The sequence below is a fragment of the Rhinolophus sinicus genome, chromosome 1 (assembly GCF_057876585.1).
Source record: "Rhinolophus sinicus isolate RSI-liver-muscle chromosome 1, RSI-T2T, whole genome shotgun sequence".
NCBI classification, from domain to species: Eukaryota; Metazoa; Chordata; class Mammalia; order Chiroptera; family Rhinolophidae; genus Rhinolophus; species Rhinolophus sinicus.
Genome location: NC_142501.1, coordinates 212,203,551 through 212,228,525, shown reverse-complemented (window position 1 = coordinate 212,228,525; position 24,975 = coordinate 212,203,551). Strand labels below are relative to the sequence as shown.

At 57.4% G+C, this 24,975-nt stretch overlaps 1 protein-coding gene across 3 annotated transcripts in view; it reads right to left on the bottom strand.

The window, feature by feature from the left end:
- SORCS2 (sortilin related VPS10 domain containing receptor 2) overlaps window positions 1-24,975 on the bottom strand; it is a 426,038-nt gene that overhangs the window by 177,449 nt on the left and 223,614 nt on the right. The window lies entirely within an intron of this gene.

Below are 24,975 nucleotides of genomic sequence, written 5' to 3'. Positions count from 1 at the left end.
AGTGAAATGAACACACTGACGCTTAGGGTCTGCACCAAGACAACCGGGGGCTCTTAGAGCAATGGATTTCTTGGAGAAATAAACCTTGTCCATGAGATTATTATATGATCTATGTCTCTCTCATTCTATTTCAGCCCCTTGCTATGGCCCTCATCATCACCACCATCACCACCATCACCACCATCATCACTACCATCACCACCATCACCACCATCACCACCACCATCACCACTACCATCACCACCATCACCACCAGTATCACCATCATCACTACCATCACCACCATCACCACCATCACCACCACCATCACCACCATCACCACCATCACCACCACCATCACCACTACCATCACCACCATCACCACCAGTATCACCATCATCACTACCATCACCATCATCACCACCATCACCACCACCACCACCATCACCATCACCACCACCATCACCACTATCATGGACTCCATCATGGGAGAAAAGCAATTAGAATCCAACACAACCAGCTGGGGCTAGGGGTGCATTCCAACTGATAAAGATGAAGATGGCCAAGGGGAAACGCCGGCTTTTGAGCTGTGTCCGCACAGGGCATTCATTCATACATTCATTCACTCCATATACAAATGCATTCAACATACTTTCCTGGACGTGCCCCCGCCCCACATCCACAACTGAGGTCACGCTGCCTCTCGCGGGCAGAGGTAACTCGAAGTCCTGATGTCCATATAAACCCCCTTTGGCAGAGCAGCTTCTCGGGTATCTGCCACATCCCAGGCCCTGGGCGTGTCCCGGGAACACTGAGACGAGGGACATGGGAGCCGCATAGCAGCAGCCACACGCGAAAGGCTGGTTGCTGTGGGGCAGTGAGCAGCGAGACGCAGCCAGAGGACTTGGTGACCATAGTACGGTTGCAGCCGAGGTGACAGCCACAGACACAGCTCTGCAGCTGGATGGAGGGTGGAGAGACCCACTTGACCTGAGCTATTCATGCAGAAGCCTTGGATCCGTGATTAGGGGAGAATCAGAACCGGAGGCTGCTCAGAAGATGGTGGCAGAGTTATCCCGGGACAGAGGCCATGCCCTCAAGGGACAGTTGAGATGGACACAGGCGAGGCAGCTGCATGGGGGTGCGGTGAGGGCCACTGCTGTCCTCGCCCTGGGTGTGGTTTCTCAGGGCAGAAGGGCACAGACCTTGCTTCTGAAGCCAGGAGGGCAGAGCCAGCCCCTTGGGAGAGCCCACTCCCAACCAACCCTGTGGCCATTTCCAATGACGGGGACACAGGGCTTGAGCACCCCAGGGTGCCAGCAGCAGAACACACCCCCGAGTGGTGAGTGGTGGAAAGACCCAGGAAGGATCCGTGCCTGGAAGGGCTGTGGGGCTGTGGTCGCCAGGGCTACAGGGTATTGAGGGTGCAGTCCCTTATTTTGTGAGTGTGACGACTCGGACCAAAAGTGAGCAGCGCCTTCCCTGGAGGACCAGCGCTAGCACCGAAGCCCACGTCTGTGGGGGCCGGAGCCCTGGTCTTTTCAAGACCCCAGGCGGGCACAGAAGCCCCCATCCAGGACCCAGCACGTCACAGGAAGAGCTGTAGGGACGTTCCCCACCCACCCCGCAGGAGCTGGTGGCTTTTGGCTTCTAAACAAGAAGGAGCAGAGTGACATGAGAGCCATGACAACAAAGAGACCTGGCAAGCGGCCGCTCCTCCATCACCCAACCCAGAGGCCAACATCCCCAGGGTGGGTGGGCTCCTCTGCTTAGGGGCCTGAGAATAAAGGACACCGCATCCAAATGGAGGCCCCAGGGAAAACCCCAGTCCTCTGCTGATGTCCCTGGCCAGGGTCCATGAAGACAGAGGTGGCAGTGTGGGGGGCTGTGGGTGACATGTCACTCGGCCACATTTCGCAGCTGCTATCAGCAGCTTGCAGGCCTCATCGGACGCCCGGGCGACTGTATGAGACCTGCTGTAGGCAGGAGAGCTGCAGGCGCGACCCACCAGGACAGGAGCCAGGCGAGCTGCGGGGGGAAACAAAGCCATGCCTCCACGTCACCCCTCCAGACACTCTGCCCCCACGCTCGCTGCTCACTGGAGCCAGGAAGCCCGGACACCCACATTTGCAAACCCTGCGTGACTCGAAAGGGAAAGGCAGCAGTGAGCTTCCTAATGAAACAAACCTACGAACCAACAAAAATACAAACTCATAGGTGTAACAGAATGGTGGTTACCAGAGGGGAGGGAATGAAGAAGGCGAAGGGGTCAAGTGTATGGTGATGGAAGGGGACCAGACTTTGGGTGGGGAGCACGCAATGGAGTACACAGGTGTCATATTATAAAGCTGTACACCTGACACTTATGTGATGTTATTAACCAATAGTGCCCCAATACACTGAATTTTTAAAAAATGTGTAACTGTTACGGGTGAAGCTACCATCCTTGGCAAGTGGGGTTATGTGTGAGCCTTTTTCTCATCCCCATTTTCTATAATAACAGCATTTTTATAAAGGAGGAAAAAACCAACTTTGAAAAAAGAAGTGAACGCGGTAGCACAAGCCCCTGGAGATGGAGACGTGTCGCTATAAACATTCAAGTCAGCGGAAATGAGAAAACGCCAGCGCAGCGGGGCTCCTGCCTGCCTCGCCCTGGGTCCCGTGCCAGGTACGAAGTCTCTCATCACCACCCTGCCCCCTGGCCCCACCATGCGAGGGGGTCCCACAGAGACGACGACGGGAGCCAGAACACCACGAAGTTTACACGGTAAGGAGACCTGTAAGACTTGTCCTGTTCTGCTGAATTAAAAGGAAAGAGAGCATTCGCTGTGCAAGGGAGGAACGCATCACTTAGGTGAAACATTCACGTCCTGGGGACTCTTCGGGGGGCACGTGCATTTCTACCGCAAGAAAGGGCCTCCGCCATCGGCTCTGCTGGCCAGCTCCCGGTCCTCAGACGCCCACAGACCAGTAGGTGCTGGGCCTCTCGGGTGTTCTTTTCTCACCTGGTGTCACCACACGTATTATTAACCCCCTGGAAGAGCTAACGACTAGCCCCACCTCACCTGCACAAAACAGACTTTTGTCCTCCTTTACAGACAGGTAACGTACTTGGCCAGGACACCCCGGGCCTGGGCAAAGCGCAGCCGGCTCCTGGACCTCAGCCCGAGGTAAGGAGGAACCAGGCTGGTAGACGGAGGCACCAGCTGCCACCCCCCCATTTCCACTTCTGGGGCTCCTCCTCCCTCTGTGCCAGGCCCTAGTCTGCGGGCAGAACATACACACACACATGTAATTGAGCTGGAATTCCGGACAGTCGAGATTACAGAGTGCATGTCGGGTGGGCTTTCGTTTTCATTTTTCATTGATTTCAACAGAAATGGTCACAGTACACTGTGTTTCGGGGTCCCCAGGAGTGTGGGACCTCCAGCCCCTCACCACCACTGAACGGGCACAAACACGCACCCTATAGTCACCCATTCTTAATGCAACGCGTCTCTTCCTCAATGACAAATCTGACCATGGCACTCCCCGGGACCCACTGCTGCTCCTACGTCCCCAAATGGACCACAGTCCCTCGGGGCGCCCTGAGCTCAGGCTCGCTCTCTCCTATAGGGCCCTCTCCCCACCGTGAACTTCTACTTGCCCCGCAAGGTCCATCACAGAAGACCCAACCTGTGTCCCTCCCATGGGTGGCTGGGGAGGGTCTGTGAGTTGGCTCATGCCACTGTGATAACAGGATGGACAAGCTGTTTGGGTCCCTATTGCTCCTCCAGACTGGAAAGTTCTGGGTGGTCAGCACATGTCCTGATCCCTGTGGCATCTCCAGCTCTTCGCTCACGTCTGACTCAGAGCAGAAGCTCAACACATGCTTCTGGAGTGAAAGATTGGATTAACACTGGCTCACAGTTGGTTCCAAAAGCCAGGAAAGAAAGAAGAGACTCCTGCCATGTCTCCACTCTGCATCCCACAGCCCACCGGCATGGGGCCAGAGCTGCCTGGCTGAAACACCGGCTGCCCCACGACCCCGTCTCCTCCGCCACAGCGCGGCTCCCAGTGTGACAACTGGGAAACCAACGTCATGCCAGTCCGGCGTGCAGGCAGCACAGGGCTCCTGCTGAAAAATTCATCAGGGCTGTTGGTCGGCAGCGCGCTGTGCTCTGGAGCAGCAGCTCCGTCTCCCCAACTTTCCTCCCCACTATTTCCAAATTCAATAAGCACAAATCACTGATCTAATTTTCCCCTCAAAGTTAAACAACAAATTACTTCGCCAGCCTCCAATGCTGGCTGTTTTAAAGGGACATGGAAAACAGCAAAGGCTTTTACAGTCAAGCTTTGTTTCTGGAGGCCTTTGAGCCAGGGCCCCTGCCACCCCCACCCCCACTCCCCTGGGGAGATCTAACAGATAACTCATACCTCCACTCTGGGAAGGAAACTTTAACTAAGCACCTACTATGTGCCGGTATCTTCTTTTAAAACTCCCTTTTCAAAATACAAGAGCGGAGCTCCCAGGAAGCCAAGTAAACCCCTCCCCCCACCCAGGAAAAGAGCCGGAGGAGGTCCAAGATTAAAAACCAGGTCTCTCTGAGGTCAGAGCACGTTTTCTTTTTATTAACAGGCTACGTGGCAAATCCTACTAAGCGGGACGGAATTCTACAGTCGTCATACACTCAGCAGGGCTCCCAGCACGGTGCTCAGAGCTGGGCCCTGGGGCCCCTGCTCTGCCCCAGGCTCCCCGGGTTCCACTGTCGGGGACTCAGTTTCCACTCCTGTACTATGGGGAGAGAGATCATGGGACCTACGTGGAAGGGTCACCGTGAGGGTGGTGTGAGGAGCACATACAAGAGAGCCCAGCAGGCTCTGCGTGCTCCGTGCATGCAGGGAGGGCCCCCTAGCTCCACCACCACTCACCGGAAGCTTCTGTGCACTATGTGAAATAGGCACCAGGTACCAACCACCTCCCTGTATTCATTCAGCTCCTCTGTGCCAGACCTGGAGCTGGGTCCTGAGGTCACTGAGCTGCCGCCTTGGAGAAGGCCAGGCTGAGCACCACAGGTCACTCTGGAAACAGGTCACAGTTACACGCCCGCTGAGGCCATGAGCCCCGGGAAGGCTGGGATGCAGGATTTCCATCCAGTCGACACAGCGTTTCCAGAAGCTCACAAATGGACATGATTTGCCCACGTCTCCCAGCTCAGCGCAATCTCGCTCCAAACCTCCCCACACACCTGCCCTGCGTAAAGCATCCCATCCAGCCTGGGCAAATGGCAGGTCTGTTGCCCTTCCGGGAGGTTTACACTTAACAGGAGCCCAGGGCGAAACACTCTGTGGGTGTCACTCCGGGCATCCTCTCCCCGAGCTGAACTCAGGCTGTTGCTTTTCTCGAAGGTTCAGTTTTGTTCCCCGGAGCTTTGGGCCCCGAGATGGCTGTGTCTGATGCAGTGTCTGAGACCCGAGCTGCACCCAGCAGCACAGCTGCAGGATCGAAGCCATGGGACCTCAGCTCGTGCCCCACAGGCTGGGAAGTTCGTACTGCAGTTGTCCTGCAAGAGCCACCGTCCAGCTGGTTTGTGCTGGAGGGGAAAGCCCCACAGACGTGCTAACGTGGCCGACAGCACTCGTGCACACACCCCTCCAAGAACACACGCAAGGCTGCATGTGTGTCACTGCTTTCCTTCTGGAAGCCCAGGTGAGCTTCATGTCACCTCACAGAGCCCTTCTCAGGTGAGGCACCGTTTCTTCTCGGCTGGTGAAATGTGCAGGCACGTTGGTTTGGTTCCCAGGAGTCTGTCAGGGGCAGAGCTGACAGCCGTCCCTGTGCCCGAGTGCACACAAGCCAGGCCACCCACCGGCCACCATTGTCCCCCGCCCCCCAGTGCAGTCATGGGAGCTCCCCACACCCTTTCCCTGGCCACAGACTAATGGTGGGTGGAACTGACCACCTACTGTGCGCAAACCCAGTACGGGGCTCTTTCACAGTCATCAGGGGATGTAATCTACAGAACTCTCTGGCTAGATGGGTGCTACAAACCCCACTGTTACAGATACAAAAGCAAATGCTTATAAAACACACACACTCATGTAAGCACAGGTGAAGGATTCAAAACCACAGTGAGGAGGGTTGTGAAAATGACCACAATTTCCCCCTCCCTCTATCCCCACCTTTGCAGTTTGACATTGCAGCCCCTCCCACAAAAAGGCAAATCTATTTCTCCACCTGCTTTCTGGGCTTTGAGAAGAGCAAGGCCAGTCTCCCAGGAGCAGAGCCACCTAACTGACCAACAAGTGACACTGACACGCGAGTGAGCCCAGCGGAGACAAGCAGGAGAACTGTCCTGGGGGGCCCGGCCCCAAGTGCTGGCCCACAGAACTGTCCTGGGGGGCCCGGCCCCACGTGCTAACCCACAGGACGACTAGGGAAATGGTCATTTTTCAAAACATCTCAATTGGCGGGGGCAGTTTGTTATGCAGCAAAAGCTAATGGGTACACACGTTTTCTCATTTCGGAGCCCCCACTTTGCACCCCACCACACTGTTCCTGATGGTCCCAAGGTATCAGGATGCAGACAAAGCAGCTTTCCCACATGCACCCCTTCCTCTGTTTATAAGTGGCTTTGCATCATTACTACATTTCCGCCACATATAAACCCTCTTTACTGAGAGTTTGTGGGCCCACATTACAGACGTGGAAACTGAGGCTTGGGAGGGCTTTAGCAAGTGCATTTGGATCCCCCATGAAGCACACACCCCGTGGGATCCCCTCACACCTTTCCTCCCACTCCCGAAGGCCAGACTCCGAGTGTCTGATTTGGGAGGATAGGGGTACGGCGTGATACCAAAACCACGGGGGCTAGGACAGTCTTGCTCTGAGGCCACGTTTGGTGTGGGTGATCTGACCGATGGGAATTGGCAGGTAAGCTGGCACACCTGCCACCTAGGCAAAGCGTGCCCGCCCCTCGGCCTGCGTGCCGAGTCACGGTCCTCTCGCTGTGAACCCCAGGCGCAAGGCCTCGCGGTTCTCAGTCGGCCAAGACAGAGTGAGTCCAGGCCCAGGACGTGTCCCTCAACCTCTAGAAGTGGCGCTAACAGCAGGCCTCTCCAGGGGGGTAGTGAGGACAAAATGAGACTTTCGAAGCAGGGGTGAGCCTGGGGCCCAGCAGGTAGGAAGATGCTTCATAAATGTCGGTCATTATCATCGTGGAGCGTTCACTCAGGTCAGCTGTTGGCTGGACACTAATGGCCCTGCTGTCACTGAGCCCCACGGAGCAGGGGGACAGATTCCTGTAAGACGTGGCCAGCTGAGCAATGCAGGGGCTTGCAGAGGTGCCCCCTTCCTTGTGAGGTGGGGGTGCTGTTCATTAGGGGAGCTTCCACAGAGGCCTGGGTTGTGATTAGAAGCGACTTGGAGAGGGGCAGGCTGGGGAGCTGGGCCAGGCGGGGTGGGACGGCCGAGAGGCCCCCAGCATGCTTCCCACACAGTGAGGTGCCTAGAATAACCCCGGGATGTTTGAAAATGCAGAATCCAATGGGGCAGGTCTGGGTGGGGCTTGACGCTGGTCCTTGGACCACATTTGGGGTTCAGAGGTTTGGAGAGTTAAGCAGGGGCCAGAGGCGATGCACCCAGAATGCCCTGCCCTACACTTTAGGCTCTGTCCCCAGAGGAGGACAGCGGGCGAGGACATACAACCGCTGGGTTTGCCCTTCTCAATGGGGTCATCCATGAGACCCTCTGGGTGTGTGAAAATGTTCACAGGCCATTTCACGTTCTAGCCCACCTTTCAAATGTCTATTTGGGGCACGGTTTTATCATGTACGTAAAATCCTGCTGCCGTCGTCCATGAACTGCTACACACACACCGATCGTGGCTGGCCTACGTGTCTCCCATGCAGAGGAGGTCAGGAGGCAGCCGTGGGGCCAAGAGCGCGCTCAGCCACCTACAGGTGGTGGACACGGTCCGATGGAGGAGTTGGGGTGTGGGGGGCAGAACTGGAGGAGGAGGGGGGGTGGGGCTGGAGGTGACAACAGCTTCTTTCACATTCAAACGTGGAAGTGAGTCCCCTCACAGCAGGGACAAGAAGCAAAGGCAGTAATTATTTTATTGAGGACCAGGAAATGATGAAACATTTCATTTGGGTGGAGAACCACACCACAGACGGAATCGCCACTTCCTCAGGTCCGACACTGCGTCCCCTCTGACACCTTTGGCCATTGCTGGCAGGCACCTTGGGGAATGGAACCTTTAGCCTGGGCATCTGTCACTGCCCAGCAGGAGGGGCGGAGAAGAGGTGGGGGGACAAACTCCTTAACTGAAATGCAGTGCCTTTCCGTAAGCACGCTCCATGAAAGAGTTAAGTCACAGACGTGCAGCGGGTACCCAGTGCCCTGTCCCAGGCTTGGGGAAGGTGACTGCAGGGTCTCAGCGGGGCCTTGGCCACAGATGTCACAATGCCACATCAGGCTGCCTCGGGGCTGCGGGACGCATCGAGTTGCTCCCCAGATCCCAATATCCAGCCAAGTCCGCTTACTTTTCCCACTTCTAAGAAACCAGTCTTGCCAAATCTCAATTACACGGCTCTCCACGTGTCATTCCGACAAGCCTGAAGCTGTTCCCACGGACACAGAAATTCACCATGTGGTCCGCACAGTGGCTCTGGATACTGGGGCATGGCAGGGCTTCTTAAAGCCGAAAAGGAAAACATGCTTTTGACACCACGTGTAATTTCGTAGAAATCGGACCGTGCACGTGAAGCTTGCTGCTTCAACTTGGGGCTGCTTCTCCACCACTGGCAACTCCAGCGGAGCTGGCACCCGAAGGTCTGGGTCTCAGCCATGGGCATGGAGACCCTCCAGGCTGCACTGCCCACAGACTGCAGTCTGCTGCTGAGCGCCTGGTGGGTCCTGGCACAGCAGGACTCAGCATTAAGTGCCCTGGAACGATGGGCCGGGCCTCCTCCCATCTCGGGGCCCCACCACATGGTGGGGGAGAAGGGCCCCAGAGACAAGTATGATCCCACAAGTATGTGACCACCCAGCCGCGCTGGCTGCGGGAGCCTCAAGTGGGGCGGAAGCAGGGAGGGGGGCAGGCTCTCGAGCGAGGGTAGGCAGAACATTCATTGAGCAGAGTGCCCAGGGGAGAGAGCCGACACCAGGGCCTGCGGGCCTTTCCTCCCACCTTCCTGAAATTCAAGGGAGCCTCTGAGCTCTGCTGCTGGTTTCCTGGGCTGTGCATGAGCTTTTAGTTTGATGCAGTCTCACTTTTCTTGCCTTTGCCTTTGGTGTCAAATCCAAAAACTTATCGCCAAGACGGACATGAAGAAGCTTACCGCCTGTTTCCTTCTAGTTTTGTGGTCTCACGTTTAATTTTTTAATCCATTAACTTTCGTGTATGGTATAAAATAGGGGTCCAGTTTCATTCTTTTGTATGTGGCTGTCCGGTTTCCCCAGCACCACTTATGAAGAACCTGTCCTTTCCCCAGTGTGTATTCTTGGCCATGCAAAGGTTTTTAAGACATTTTAAGAAGCAGGACTTCTTGTCTAAAATAAAGTCTGACCCAGAAGCACATGCTTCAGAAATGAAACAGATGAAAGTGAGCTGCTTGTCTTTGGGGATGGGGACAAAGGGGGGGCTAGGAATTCAGACCCGCGTCCCCCAATTATCCTCAGCTCAGGGCCCCCCAAAGGGGTGGGGGTAGAAATTCAGACCTGCATCCCCCCATTATCCTCAGCTCAGGGGTGGGGGGTAGGAATTCAGACCCACGTCCCCCCATTATCCTCAGCTCAGGGCCCCCCAAAGGGCTCAGGGGAGCAAGCTGGAAAAGCACAGTGCTCGTGTGCAAGACAGGATTTACTCCCACAGCCTGGACCCCGAGGCCCCTCCCTTGCTGCACAAGCACCAGTGTCTCCCCAGTACCCACAGCACGATGCCCTCACCTGTGGCCCCAGCCCCTGCCCTTCAACCTCAAAGTTCCCTGCCAGCACTGCCCCCAGCAATGCTTTTGGGGGACCCTGTGCTTTGCACAGGCTGGACTCTAATCTCTCTCCCTGGAAAGGGCTTCCCTCCCTCTAATTTTTACAGTACTGTGCCACGTACGGTGCCCGGAGGGGCGTCAGGCATCCGCTCACCCAGGTCAGTGGGCAGGTGTGTTTGGGGCACACCCTTCACCAAGAGAAGCCTAGCGCTGGCAGGCCAGAGACCCCCTGCCCTGTGGCCTCCTGGAGCTGGCGGGGGGGGCCCTGGAGCTCGGGCCCCCTCCACAGCCCAGCGTCTGCAGGGGCCCAGCAAGTGGACGGAACATGTTAGCGCAAAACTAAACACAAGGACCTTCCCGTTTTCCTTTCTTCCTGTTCTCTCCCCAGAGGCCAAGAAAACTGAGTGAGTCAGGCGGGGACACAAAAGGAAAATGCATTTGGAGCAGTCCCAGCGGTGAGTCACCCCGCCACCCCCGAGGCCCACATCTGTCAGCCTGCAGTGTCCACTGGGGCACGTGGCTCCCTGGCTGAGAGCCGCTTTGGGTCACTGCACTGTCATCCCTACCCCACCAGCGGTTGGGGCCTCAGCCCCCGGTCTGATGGTGTCCTTTCTGGAATAAAGTGGCCGGGGACTGAGGCTGAGCAGCTCTGAGGTGTGAGGCTAGAACCCAGGCCGAACAAACGGGGTGCTAGGGAAGAGAAAAGACCTTCCAGGGCGGGTGGAGGGAGATGGGAAATCTCTCTGCGGCACCACTGTATGTGTTACGTGTTGGGCACCTACTCTATGCCAGGCCCCACGGAAGGCCTGGGGACCCGAGGAGCAGAGAGGGACAGAAACGTCGGCACCAACACAGGGCTAAACTCTCCAGGCACGAAATGCTGGCGCAGGGCTCGGGGTCCTCCCTTCTGACGTCTTATTCACCCACACAAGCCGCAGCATGCACCCCTTCCAGGGTCAAAATGGAGCCAGAGCAGTGCAGGGGTCTGCCAAGGTCAAGACTGATAAACGCCAGGGTGGAGTGGGGAATGGGGTCTGCAGACCCCCCGCCCCAGGGCTCCCCAGTGTGATAACGGGGAGAGTGGCAGAGCAGCAGGCCTCCAGGGTCCCAGCCACTAGGGAAAGCTTCAATGCCCGGCAAACCCAAGGTTCTAAAATCTTCCCGTTACGTAAGTGAAAATCCAAGTGATTGCACTTAAGCCCCCTTCTGTCCTAGGTGGAGACAGAGCTGATGGTCACAGAAATGAAATTCTTAGGGAAAATCTTCCCAGCTTCCTCAGCTCCTGTCTCTGCCATGGAGTGTTCTCTCTCATCAAAGTTTCTGTCCTCAAAATGAAGTACCCTTCCTCCCCCCCGCCCCCACCCCACACACACGCGTCTGGATGGGGAAAAAATGCATGTAACGGAAGGTTTGCCACTTGCGCTGAATATAAAACAGAGACAGCCCTCTGTTGCCTCTGTGATTTCCCCAGCAGAAAGGGAGTGTCTTGTTTGCATAGCTCCATTCATTCATTTACCTCGCAGATATCAGCAAGCACCAGCTATGGACTGAACTGTGCCACCCCCCGCCCCTGAATTCCATATAGTTAATATTTAAGTCCTACACTCCAGCCCCTCGAAAAGTAACTGCAATTAGAGACCGGGTCTTGGAAGAGGTGAGTAAGTTAAAATGAGGTAGTTGGGGTGGGCCCTACTCCAATGTGACTGGTGTCCCTAAAAGAAGCCGAGATCAGGACACAGGGACAACCATGTGAGGACACGGAGAAGACGGCCACCTACAAGCCAAGGAGAGCGGCCTCAGGAGGAACCAGCCCTGCTGACACCTTGGCCTGGGACTTCCAGCCTCCAGGACTGGGAGGAAACAGGTTTCTATGTGCTTTGTCATGGCGGCCCCGGCAAACTAACACAGCCCCTGACACCTGCGTGGCCAAGCGCGGTGCTGTTCTAATTCTTATGTGTTAACTCATTTCATCTTCCTGGCAATCCTATAAAATGGGTCCTGTTATTGACCCATTTTGCAGAAGCAGAAACTGAGGTCCAGGCAGGCAAGTCACTGGAGATACAGACATGGCCACCACATTGCCCCTGCCCCTAGGGACCTCGCCGTCTGGCCCAGGAGTCCAGTGCGTGAACAACCAGCAGAGGCTCAGGGCCAGAAACTGTACAGGTGAGGCCACTGCTTGGGCCAGACCTGGAAAACAGCTTAGCTTTTGGCAAGCAGAGAGGAGGGGTGTGGAACCTTCCAGAAGGTGGCACAGCAGGAACCGAGGCTCATTAGTGCTGGGAATGTGGCACTTAGAGGAAAAGGTGCAGGAAGGAACCCAAAGAACAGAATCGTGGGGTGTCTGGAAAGGGGTGTTTAATGCCTTGGCCAGGGGTGTATGAGCCAAGAGCTTCCGGGGAACCCTCCCCGGCCCCGTCGTCCAGGAGGAGGAAGGTGCTACAATGTCCCAGGGGAGTGCGGGCCGAGGTCATAGGGTGGCGGTGGAGTGGTGGGGAGCAAGGGCTGGAGGGGAGCTGGAATGACAGGCTTTGAGACCAAGAGGAGGGGAGGGCAGGGCGAGGGGCCACCCAGGGGGTCCATGTGATTCTAACCTGTACTCTAATGGCCCCAGGACCGGTCACCTCGCTGTGGGCCCCGTGGGTGGAGATGAGGGGTAGGTTCTGGAGGGCAGAACGCGCTGTCAGAGTTGGTCTTGAAGCAACTCCTTCCACAAGCTTCTCCAAGGGGAGGAATGGGAGGCCCAGAGAGGCTGAGTCACCTGTGGGAGGTCACACAGCAGTGGGGGCAGGGCCTTGCCACCGCCGCCTGGGTGAGCCTCTTCTCTCCAAAGGAAGGAGAGATGCCAAACGGCCCCCACTCAGCGACTCTCCCTTCCCTGATGTTCTGTCCCAATCCCACCTCCGGGGCAGGGGTGTCCTCAGCCTATGGGGAGGATGGGTCTGCCTGGTGACACAGCCTAGTTAACATCCCACCTCTGTCCTCATGGCTGTGCTGCTGGCTCCCGGGGAAGAAGAGGAGGCAGCACGTGCTCATCTGAGGGAGGCAGGAGCGTGGGCAGAGCTGAAACCCGGACCAGTGGCCTATCTGTCCCTGAGGCCACCTTGGGTTCAAGGGGCCATGCGGGAATGGAAGGTCATAAAGTCCCACCTGGGACAGCTCTGGCAACACCTGCTGGGGGGCGGGGTCCTTTTAGATGCCGTGTGCCTGGGGCCAAACACTCACTGTCCCTTAAGAAGCCAGAGCCTCCTGGGAGACCGCCCTTTATGCCCCAGTTCCTGGGACGGTGAGAATGAAGATGCAGCAGGAAACCAGTTTAGGGTTTCGCTAAACAGGATCAAAGCCAGCTGGTCCAGCCTACCTGACGCTGGCCCGGCCCCGGCCCCGGGGGAGCAGTTCCGGCCCAAGGCTGCTGTGTGACAGGCAGCGCCCTGGGCTGCCCTCCTGGCAGTGCCTGCACCAGCCAGTCTCCGGGATTCACACACACCCCAGCAAAGAGGCTCACTGTCCCCATTTCCAGGACAGGAAAGTGAGGCCTGTGTGACAAAGGGCCTCGATTAAAACCCAAGGGACAGAGGAGGGAAGAGGACAGAGAGTGAACTGAGACAGGCTGGCAGGGGGGTCGGCCCCAGGGCCCGAGTCACCTCATCCTGCAGGTCACAGGGCGGTGGTACCGGGGACACTGGGCTGCCTTGCTGCCTTGTCAGCAGGCCTCACACAGCGTTTGTAAAGGCTCAGCTACAGAGCCAGCCCCGTGGGTCTGCCACTTCTGCCTCTCTCCCCTTTGTCTGTCTCTGTCCTCTCTCCTGTCTCTCTCACTCTCTCTCGGGCTGTGGCATGCACACACACGCTTCCCACCAGCAGGGCCCTCAGGGCTGTGTGGCAGGCCCTCCCGAGACAGTGACAGGCAAAGCACCCAAGCACAGACCATCACAGCCCCCTTGCCGCCTCCCCACCTCCATGGCCGCAGCCCCCAGCTGGACCGTGCCTTCGGCCTCCTCCCTGGCTCCTGCCTCAGTCTGGCCCCTCGCTCCGTGCCAGCGTGCACAGTGGGGTCCGGGAGTCACACGCTAGCCCAGCAGGCCTCTGCTCTCAGGCCCTCTGTGACTCAAAGCCTCCGTTCCCCAGGGGGGCAGTCCAGGCTCTTCTTAGCGCAGCCCAGCCCCACCCCACCTGTGGCTGTGTGTACCACTCGCCAGTCAGACCGCAGAACCGGTCCTACTCTGTGCACGCACATCACCTACTCCATCCAGGGGGTGGCAGGTGTGCTGAGGGCTGGGTCCCGTCGCCGGCCTGTACCCTCAGGGTGGTGACAGGCGGACCAGGGAGCTGGGGATTCCCAGTGACTCACACTACATGGGAACAAGCGTGCCCTTCAGGTATCTGTCAGAGGTGGAGTGGGTAGAACCTGGAAACTACCTCCCTATCCTGAATGGGGGAAACTGAGGCACAGTGCAGGTAGTGGATTGCACCAGAGCTCCCAGCTGGTTTGCTGGGCCTCCCAGTCACCAGGCCCAGCTGCCTCTTCTGCAGAAGACCTAGGCCTGGGCCCCAGGACACTTCATTCATTCACTCACTCATTCATTCACTTATTAATTTCGTCACTCATTCAACCGTTCACTCAGTAACTTCTTCATTCATTCACTCATTCACTTACTCATTCATTTCTTCTCTCATTCATTCATTCACTCATTCATTCATTCCTTCGTTCACTCACTCACTCCCTCCCTCCCTCACCATATGGCTAAGGAATGCCTTCCACATGCCAGGCCCCTCCAGGTGCGGACACAAGACAGGAGAGCCCTGGATGCCTGGGGCACATGTGTCATGGGAGGAGCAGCCACAGATTGGATGGTTAAGCAAAGAACTCAGAGCTGTGGTGAGTGTGCACAGCGGGGTAAGGAGCCCCAGACGGGTAACTGGGGTGGGGGGCCCTGGAGACCCTGGTATGTGGGATCGGTTAGCCAGGCCAGTCCTCGGCAAGCGTGAAGAGGAGAGGGTCTTCCTGAGGCCTGAGCACTGCTGGGACCTCAGAGCCTGAGACACGGCTGGGGAGTGGGGAACGGAGATGGTGCCTCCTGATTCCCTAGTTTCTGCCCTGGCAGGGGGGCGGCCCCCACCAGTGTGACACCAGGCAACCCAGTGTCACCAGGCAGGCTTCAGGGGTCAGAGAAGACCCTCCCATCAAATGCGCCAGACACGGGTGGGGAAACCGAGGTCCAGGGAGGGGCAGGTGGGCTTGAGGTCACAGGCGGTCCCTTGACCAGGAACCAGAACCCATGTCTCGCAGGCGCTGTGGGCCCTGCCCCCCGCATCTCGAGACCCTCCACCAGCAGAGAAACCCTGACTGCAAACAGGAAAACGAGGCTGCCCCACGCCTCCTGTCCCGTGGGCCCCATTCTGTGGGTTGTTTGCGGGGTAAGGGGGGAGTAAATGGTATTTGTTTAACTAATTTCAAGGATCAGAACTTCCAGATGTCTCCCCTGTCCCCACCCCTCCCCACCTAGCCCCAGTGCCTTTCGAATGAATGTCCCTGTGGGGGAGAGGGCGTGTTCCCAAAGGGACCCCTGGGTGTGGAGGAATGTCTGGCTGGTGAAGCTTTAGGGGGAGGAGGCCATCAGATTCCTGGAAAACTAGAGCGATTTTCCAGACCAAAGACTGCTGGGGCCAGCTCCAATCCACCTCAGAGAAGCTGCTCCAGGGCCAGCTGAGTAAGGGGGTGTACAGGAGGATGGGGGACGCTCCAGGGGTCTAGCACACAGGTCCACCCACGTGAATCGATGAAATAGATCAATGAGTCAGGGAATCGGTGAAAAAACAACGACAAGGCCCAACGTTTACTGGACACAGCCACATCCCTCACCTATTGGAGCAAAACTCTAGGTCACGGCAACCCTGTCAAGTGGGAATTATCGCCCCATCTTACAGGCAGGAGACAGAGGCACAGCTCCATGTGGAAAGCTGCGCCAGTTTCCCCACAAGCTGGTGGCAAAACAAGGATTTGCGTCTTGCTCAGTCTGTGTGAATTCTACACTGAAGGTGCTGGGAGGGGGAGAGGGAGGGAGGGAGGGAGGGAAGCAGCAATCTGAACTTGAAGTCCAAGCGTTCTCCACCTGGCCGGCCCAGGCTCGAAGCACACCTTGGCCACACAGCGCTCTGCCTCCCGAGGGCCGTACCTGGGATGCTCGCTGGCTCACGCATGTGCGCCGCAAGCCTTGTGTGACGGTGCTGGCTGTGAGACCGGCCATGATAACAAAAATACGGGAACAAAGCACCAAGTGTCCCTCTGAAGGGAAACAGGTAACTGGGGGTTGTTCTTACAGTGGAATCCCACCTCTCCACGGGGACGCGTTTATAAACACAACTCTGGGTGAAGAAGGGCAAGCCTCAAACAGCCAGTCAGCGTGGAGCCACTGTGTCCATTGAAAGCACACAGCACTATGGCACCTTCATTCATCGACACGGGCTGATGGCAAAACCATGAAAACACGGATAAGCGTGGAACACACGGCGCGCCTGTGGACGTCACATGGTGGGGGGAGGGATGGGGCGGAAACGCCTCCTCTGCTGTGTCTGTGATGTTTCACTTCTTTCAACAATCCGAAACCCATTTACAAAATGTTAACATCTGTCTAATGTCCTCCAGGCTTACAGGCTTACAGTTACATTGTTTCCCGTAGTTGAATTATTTCCTAAGAGCAATGTGTTAGTGTTAGGACCCATCTTTGATGGGCAGAAGCGTCCTCCCAGCAGGTGGCAGGAGCCAGGGTTCCTGTCTGGCTGCGGAGCCCCGAGCACCCCAGAGGCTGCCCTGATGGTCGTGTTTTAAAGTCCGTGCTCCCAGTACATGGACGGTTTTATTTCTGACTTGTGCACCTATCCCTCACAGGAAACTGAACTCTTTCCAGGCTGGGATTAACACACAAATGGCAATGACAGCATCTGACATGACTGGTGCACACACACTGGCTTAACTTGAGGAAGGTGGTTCCATCTGTCTGAGCCTCAGTTTTCTCTTCTGGGAAGTGGCTGAGGGTGGATATTGCGATCCCTCGTCCTGGAGAAGGACGGATCGGATTTAAAGGGTCCTGCGTGTGGAAAGTGACAATGAAAGAGAAGACAAGCCACTGTGAGGTCCCTGAGCAACACCCAGCCGGGCGCCCCCGTCCAGGCACCGCCGCTGTCTCAGGGACCCCACCCCATCCTTCCCGCTGCGGTGCATCTCGGGAAGGTTCCGGAGCCCCGAGCTGAGTGAGCGGCGCCATCTGTCCCCAGCCCACTCCCCCACTCGGCCCTCTCACGGCGCGTCTTCCCCTCAGAGTAGAGCCTTTCTGTCCAAACCAACAGTTAGGTCACTGAACGGGCTCAGACATCAGGGCTTCAGGACAACTGGCCTGGCCTGTCACTGTGCCCGCACCGTGATGGAGCGGGGAGCCCTGGAGGCCAGATTCTCGGGGTACTGTGGGAGACCCGGGCGGGGCGGCCTGTCCCGGTACCCGTGGTGGACAGGCGTGGAGGATAAACCCCTGGGGACTGACTCGTCCTTACGGGGGTGGGCTGTGTGCTGCTGCGTCCCGTTCAGGCCCCTCTCCCCTCAGTTGTCTCCTTTGCCTCCCACACACCACCTGCTCTCTGTGCTTTGTCTCAGGGTCTCCTTCTGGGGGACCCCAACCCACAATGCTGTCCCCAAGTGGGTGCCTATGGAGAAGAGTTGCTAAGAGGCTGATTTCAGGGGCAGTCAGAGCTGCTTGGGAGGGGCAGGACCGCGGCTGGTGGCCGTTCAGCCAGCGAACGCTCCGTAGCCTGCTCGCTAAGGAGGGGTCTTCCGGCCTGCACTGGAGAGCCAGGTTCAGTCTCCCACCAGCCCACAGAGCAAGGCCTGCTGCGCTCAAGCAGCGCCCATGGCTCCCCAGCGCCTTCCAGGTCCTCTGATGGAGGGAGGAGAGCGTGACCTGGATGGCAAGACGGGGGCCCGCGCTGGTGGCAGCCAGCCCTGGTTTCCTCAGCCACAGAACAGGACACATAATCCCTGCTGCCCGGGGCTGTCACGGGGCTGCACAGGACCCAGTGTGGGGACATGAGGAAGACCGTGTCCCCAGGGAGCCAAAGCTAGAGTGAGGGGATTCAGAGGGCAGCTGTCATCAGCTCTGTGACCGGCAGCAGGTCACACCCAGACTCAGTTTGGAATAGGACAGGCATGGTGCCCCCCTCCGGGATGTGCTGAGGACACGCGGGCACACCTGGGTGGCCTCGGCATGGTACCTGGCACAGGTACACCCTCCGCAAACCAGTGGCTGGGGAGGCAGGTTGGCAGCTGTTAGTGCCACAATGGGCAACCTGGGCAGAGGTCAGAGTGACGTGGCCCAGGAGGGGGCTCAGGCCCCTGCCCCCTGAGATGAGGCCACCAGCAACTACTGCACACGGTCAGGTCACCACAGCCGCTTGAGGGGCTGGTGAACCCGCACGGATGGGGAGGGGGTACCCAGGAAGGGCTGAGGAGGTGGGGCAACCTCTGGGCTACAGGAATGGCTTCACCCCATCCTTCTGGTTCCCACGGCTCCCACACTGTGTGTAACAGAAAATTCTCGTTAGAACAGAGACACGGATTCCGGCCCAGGGCCACAGATTTGAGTGCTGGGACAGAGTCCCCCCAGGGCTATGAATGACAGCAGTCCCCTCTGACGTTTGTTTAGCACGAGACAGTTTACACAGCCCTGGGGGGTGGGCAGGGGTAGGCTTAAAACATCAGCCAGTCAGGAATAAAAGGCAGCCAGGGTGTCTTGTAGGGAAGGGTGCAGATTCCAAGGTCAGCTGAGCTAGGTCTAAATCCTGGCTCTGAACTCTGAGCCTCAGTGTCCCATCTGTAAAATGGGAAAATGGGCACCGTACTGAAGGCTCAGCATGTGCCAGAAACTTATCTAGGTCCTCAGTGGGCATTGGCAGGATCCTCCCTTCTAGAGCAGGCCAGGGGGCGTGGACACTGGGTGTGACCTGCTCTCGGTCAGGTGGTCCAGCCCTCCACCCCCACATCCTGGTGACCTCCTCTCGGGGAGCGCTGAGCACATAACAGTTATCGCGGATGAGCCCCAGAAGCCCCTTAGGACCTCGGGGGTCCTTCTAGGACCCTGGCTTTCATCTGAGAGAGCAGGCGTGTGTAGGACAGGTGAAATGACTTCGCCCAGCTCCTTCACACTGGAGGGCCAGCCCTGGCAGTACCTCGGTTCAGCAGATGGAATTAGTTAAGATGAGTGGGGTAGGGGGGCAGGTCACAGAGACAACTAGGCTGAAGGTTCGGGAAACCTCAGCCTGCAATTAGCTGTCACAATCCAGGCTGTGCCCAGTTTCCCCAAGCCTCTTGACTTGGCATTCCAAGTGGCTTGGTGGCTTTGCCAGGAAGGACACAGGTCCTCATGTGCTGGGTCTGCTCCCTCATCACTGCATGTGCGGTGACCCATGTGGGCGTGGTAAGTGACGCCTGGCACAGTGGGTGCTGAATCAGGGCACCCCCGCTGTGTGCAGGCACAGGGGTGCACAGGAGGCATGCCCCCTTGTCACGGGCACCTCCTGCGTGCCGGGATCCCACCCCTGGGTGGGGGAGGCAGATGTCATCTCACGATGCTCAGTGGGGACCTCGGAGTCTCCCCAGGGTTAAGGGACAGTCACAGTGACCCCTGGGTGGTGGCCCCAGCACTGAGCACATGAGAGCAATCCTACAGCATCCACAGCATGTACCCTCAAAAGTCAGATACTCAGGGATGGTAATGAGTGATGAGTGAAATGTGTCCCCCCAAATTCATATACTAATGCCCTAACCCCCGGAACCTCAGGATGCGGCATGATTGGGTTAAGTTGCAGATGGAATTAGTTAAGATGAGCAGGGTGGCCTTCGTCCTATATGACTGGTGTCCTTATAAAAGGGGGATTTGGACACAGGGACATAGGCAGAAACTGGGGTAATGTGTCTGACTACAGGCCAAGGAACGCCCGAGATTGCCTGCAAACCCCCAGCAGCTGGGAGAGAGGAACAGGCCAGACTCTGCCTCGGCCTCCGATGGAACCAGCCCTGCCCACACACAGATCTCAGACTTCTGCCTCCAGAACCGGGAGAGAATAAATCTCTGTTGTTTAAGCTGCCCAGTCCCACAGGCTGTCACCCTGGTCCCCTCCATCCAGTGGTCACCATTTACCCTCTTCCAACCCACCCTTCTCCCTAGGAGGAGGGCTGGCTGTCCCATCATGCAAGCCTGGGCTTCCGTTCTCTCTCTCTCTCTCTCTCTCTCTCTCTCTCTCTCTCTCTCTCTCTCTCTCTGTCTCTCTCTCTTCCCCCACCCAGTGTCCCTTCTCCGTCCTCCGAGCCCCGCCCTGCCTCAGCTACCTGCCTCTCACCTGGATGTCACAACAACAGCCAGACAGGTCTGCCTGATCTCCCTCCTCCAGGCCGGCTCCCCAGTTGGCCAGGTCAAACACTTGGCGTGCCCGACTCCTGCCTCTCACATTCCACATTCCAGGCAGCACATCCTGTTGGCTCTACCTCCAGGCAGATGCAGAGTCCACGGCCTGCCCCCCACTGTGGCCACTCAGGTCCCCGTGGCCTCTCACCTGGCACCCTGCGGTGGCCTCTGACTTCCGGCTTCCATCCTGGCCTCCCTGCTGTTCCTGCACACACACCTGCCTCAGACCTTCACACAGGCTGGTCCCTCTGCGGGCAGCACACCTCCCACAGACACCACCTGGCTCTCACCTACACCTTGTCAGGGCTTTCACTGAAATATTGTTGAAACACAGGATTTCCCTGAGCACCCCCACTCCCGACCCCTCCCCACAACCCATGTGCTGTCTCCCCCTTACTTATCACCTTTTCCCATTTCACAGCTCATGTTTATTACATCTGGTGTTTAATTTCTGCTTCTTCCACGAGCTCCAGGAGCGTGGGGGCTCTGTCTGTTTCATTATCTCAACTATCCCCAGTACCTAGAATGGCACTCAGCACATAATAGGTGCTCAGTAAAAACTGCTGAATCTGTGCATGAAAGTAAAGCAAAATAAGGTACAAGCCATTTGCTCTCAGATCTTCTTATTTTTCCCTCTTCTAATAGAGTAAGGAGAACTCTGTCCATGTCACCAGTTTCTCCCTTTGCCCGTGGGGGTGAAATAACCTACTTTCCCTGCAGGCGAGGCCCTGCCAGCTCACACACATGCTTTCCCACGGGCACCCTCCCAGGGGTGGGCAGGTGGAGTGGACCTTGCTATGCTAAGAGGGTCCCGGAGCATAGCCGGGCCCGGGGAGGCCGGCATGCCCAGCACCGGGGAGGGTACCTGTGGGAAAGCACCTGTGCGAGCTTTCGGATGTGCTGGAAGGAAGCTGGGACTCGGGAGGGAGGCAACACAGCTGATTACGGGAAACACTGTGTCGGTGTCCTGAGAACAGGACCAAGGCCTCCGGGCTCTGCAGGCGTGTGTCTGAGGCCCTGGGCCTCACAGTCCCAAAGACCCGACATTCCTTCGGCTTCTCTGGTCTCCGGTCCTGACGCCCAACCCACCCTTGGCCTCTCCAATGTCACAGGGCTCCTGAGTGCCTGGAGCTGGGGTCACTGCGGCTGGAAGATTCAGTGCCTCCCCAGGCTGTGGGGCTGGAGAAACTGGAACACGGATCTGCCTTTCAAAGCCCCCACCCCACCCCCCAGCCTGCGTGTCCCAGAGCTGAGCTCCACTCCTGGGAGCCTTGCTGTGTGCTAGGAAAAGCTTCATGAACAGCGTCCGGGGCACGTCACAGGTGCTCCGCCAACTCCCAGTGCTCACCCTAAGCCCACATGCTGTCTACGCAGGCTCCGCTCTGCCTCCAGGCTGCTCAGGGCCAAGGCTGGAGCCAAATCACAGCCAAAGGTTAAGGTTAAGGTTATGCTGTGAATGGAAAGAACGGTGTCCCCTAAAAGTGTGGTTGAAGCCCTAACCCCCAGCACCTGGGAATGTGACCTTATTTGGAAACAGGGTCTTGGCAGGTGTAGCTGGTTAAGATGAGGTCACACTGGAGTAGGTGGCCCTAATCCAATGACTAATGTCCTCATAACAAGACGAGAGACAGACACAAGAGGAGGCCTGTGAGGAGGGAGGCAGAGATTGATGTGTCACCACCAGAATCTAGAAGGACGTAGGAAGGACCCTCCCGAGGGTGGCCGTCCCTGCACCGCGGTCTCAGGCTCTGGCTGCCACTGCTGGTGCTGGCCAAGGGCATGGTCTCTCTCCTCTGTTATGGGCAAGCCGAGTCCTTGGGGTTGACCCCTGTCTGAGGCCGGCCAGTCCCAGGTGGGGGCGTCCGGTTCAGCTGGAACTAGAGATGCAGAGGGGCCCCCATCTGTATGACACACAGCACCCATCTGTGGAATGACAAGCACCCTACAGGTTCTGCTGCCCTACAAACACCACCTCCATCCCTGCAGGGACGCACGCATCTCAGTGTGAGGGGAGGGAAGCTGAGCTGCCTGTCTGTGGGAGGAGGGCTGACAGCGCTCCCCTGGCCTCACACACTCACGATCTAGCTCTTATCTGGCTCGGTGGGAAGCCCCATCTCCGCTGCCGGCACCGCCCTCGTCTAGCCCTGCCCAGGATCCCACCGCCCGGCTCCTGCCCCTTCCCTCTGCCCGGCTCACCCACACCCCCACTCCTGCTGGTTCGGGGGTGAGTCATGGCCTCCCACTCCACTCCCTGGCAGCCCTCACCTCGCCCTGGCCGCCTCCATGCGCTGCCGGCCCTGCCAGGCCACACTCGGCCTCTGAGCTGTGGACCCCAGGCCTGGCTCTGCAGCCCAGGCATGGCGTCCCAGGGGCTCTCCGGTGGGCTGGGGTGCTGTCCTAGAGGAGGCTGTGACCCTGACCTCGGGCTCCTCGCGTGGGTGCCCTCTCCCCCAGACTTCACAAAGACAGTACTTACATAAATCCTACCTGCACCTTCTCAGGAGCAGCCAGTGGCTCCTTGAGGGGGCTCAGCAGCTGGGCAGGGGGTGGGTGGGGGCGCTGTCCTGCCTTGCAGTCTGTAGGTTCTGGCGCCCCCTGCCTCCTGCCGCTGCACAAAGGGCAGCATGCACCCACCTTGGGGCCTCACCCCTGCCGGGCTCCTTCCTGGCGTCCACTTTACTAAGGGCAGTGCTCACGGCAGCTTCCCGCCTCCCTGCCCTTATTCCGCTTTCTCTTAATCCACGGGACATATATCACCTGACAGTAAAGTGGTCACTTAGCATTTCCTCGCTCCTGGTCTGTCCTCCACACCAGAATATCTGGTGCTCATTTGTCTTCTTCCCCAATGAGCGCCCAGCTCATCCCAGGGGCCACGAAAATACGTGTGAAAGGAGTGACTGTGTGAAACCCACCCTCAGGTCCCAACGTGGCCTGGCGGTGCAGGTGGGTCCTGGGCAGGGGACAGCAGTGTCACCCAGAAGAAGGACACAGAGGAAGAGGCAGCCTGGGAGTGGGACAGGGGAGCGTCAGGCATGGCCGCAGCGGAAGGAATGGGAGAAGAACCAGAGCTCTCTGTGGACAGACATCTCAGAACATAGGCCATAAGCCCAGCGGGCTGGGGCTGGAGCTGCATGGCCCTGTCACTCTGTATACACAGGGCCAGCTCCTGCCGCCTCCTCAGCAGGGCGGCCAACGTTGAACCCTTCCTGAATCCCTCTCAAAGCTGTTGCTCCTTGAAACAGGACTAAGCGCGCCCCTGCCCCCCGCTGGCCCTCCTTGAGCCGGGCTCCAGATAAGGGCTCCCCCCACAACCCTCCCACCCCCTAACCCCATGTGTCCAGGCTTGTCTGACCTTGGAAAGAAGAAGTAAATACCTTTCATAAATAAATGGAATTTATAAAAAATAAGCAAACCCAGCCATTTGTTAAATCGTGGGTGGTAGATGGGTACTTGTCATGTCATTTCCTGCATTTTCTACAGGACTGAAACCAGCGCAATGTGGCGTGATGCTGTTGGGTGACAGCTCCTGGTGCCACCGCCTTGGGAAAGTCATTGGGGGCATCTGCTCACATACAAACCCCTGCGCCAACAAGCCCTCCACTCAATGCCCACCCACGTGTGCCCAGAAACACACATTCCGTGCCCGTACCCGTCGCTCAGAATGTACAGAGCAGAGATATTTTAATAACCCCACATTAATGACCTTCCCAGTGCCAAGCCGCAGGGACAGCTCGACTGTGGTATGGTCCCAGGGAACACACGTGGGCTGTGGGTTAGACGACAGCATTGTCTCAACATTACAATTTTCAATGTGACAAATGCGCTGTGATAATGTGAGAATATCCTGGTCCTTAGGAGACTGGGTGTAAAGGGACAATGTCTCCAACCTACTCCCAACAGGTCAGGAAAAAGTATCTGTGAATATATGTGTGTGAGAATAGATAGGTGGGCGGGAGGGAGAGAGGGAGAGAGACGGGGAGAACCCCAAAGCAAACGGCGCCAATGTATCCGAGGAGTCACAGGGGCCCCTTGACTATCTTTGCAGCTGCGCTCTAAGTTTGAAATTACATCAGAATAAAGAAGATGCTGAGGGCAGAGCGACCACCGTGGACCACCACAGCGGTATCTACATGGCACACTGACCCCAGCAATTCCGCTCCTTTATAAAACCCAGTAGAGATGGTCACGCGTGTGCCTCCAAACACAAGCATTGTCTGTGCTGCTCCAAACTGGAAATGACCCAAATGCCTATTGAGGGACGAACAGACAAATAAATTGGGGTGTAGTCACCCAGAATTCTACAGAGTGAGGCTGCCCAACCACAACTCCACACAGCAGCACGGACGAATCTCACAGACACAGCATTGCACCAAACAAGTCAGACACCAAGTAGCAAGACTGGTGGTTCCAGGAAGGAGGTGGGACATGGGGGGGGAAACCGGTGGTCACTGGGGGCTGCTGGGAATTCTTGTTATTTTGTCTGGATCCAGGTGCTGGCGTAGTTTGTGGACCTTCACCAAGCTGAACACTTATAATGTGTGCCTTTTCCTGTGGACATGAACTATTGCAATACAAA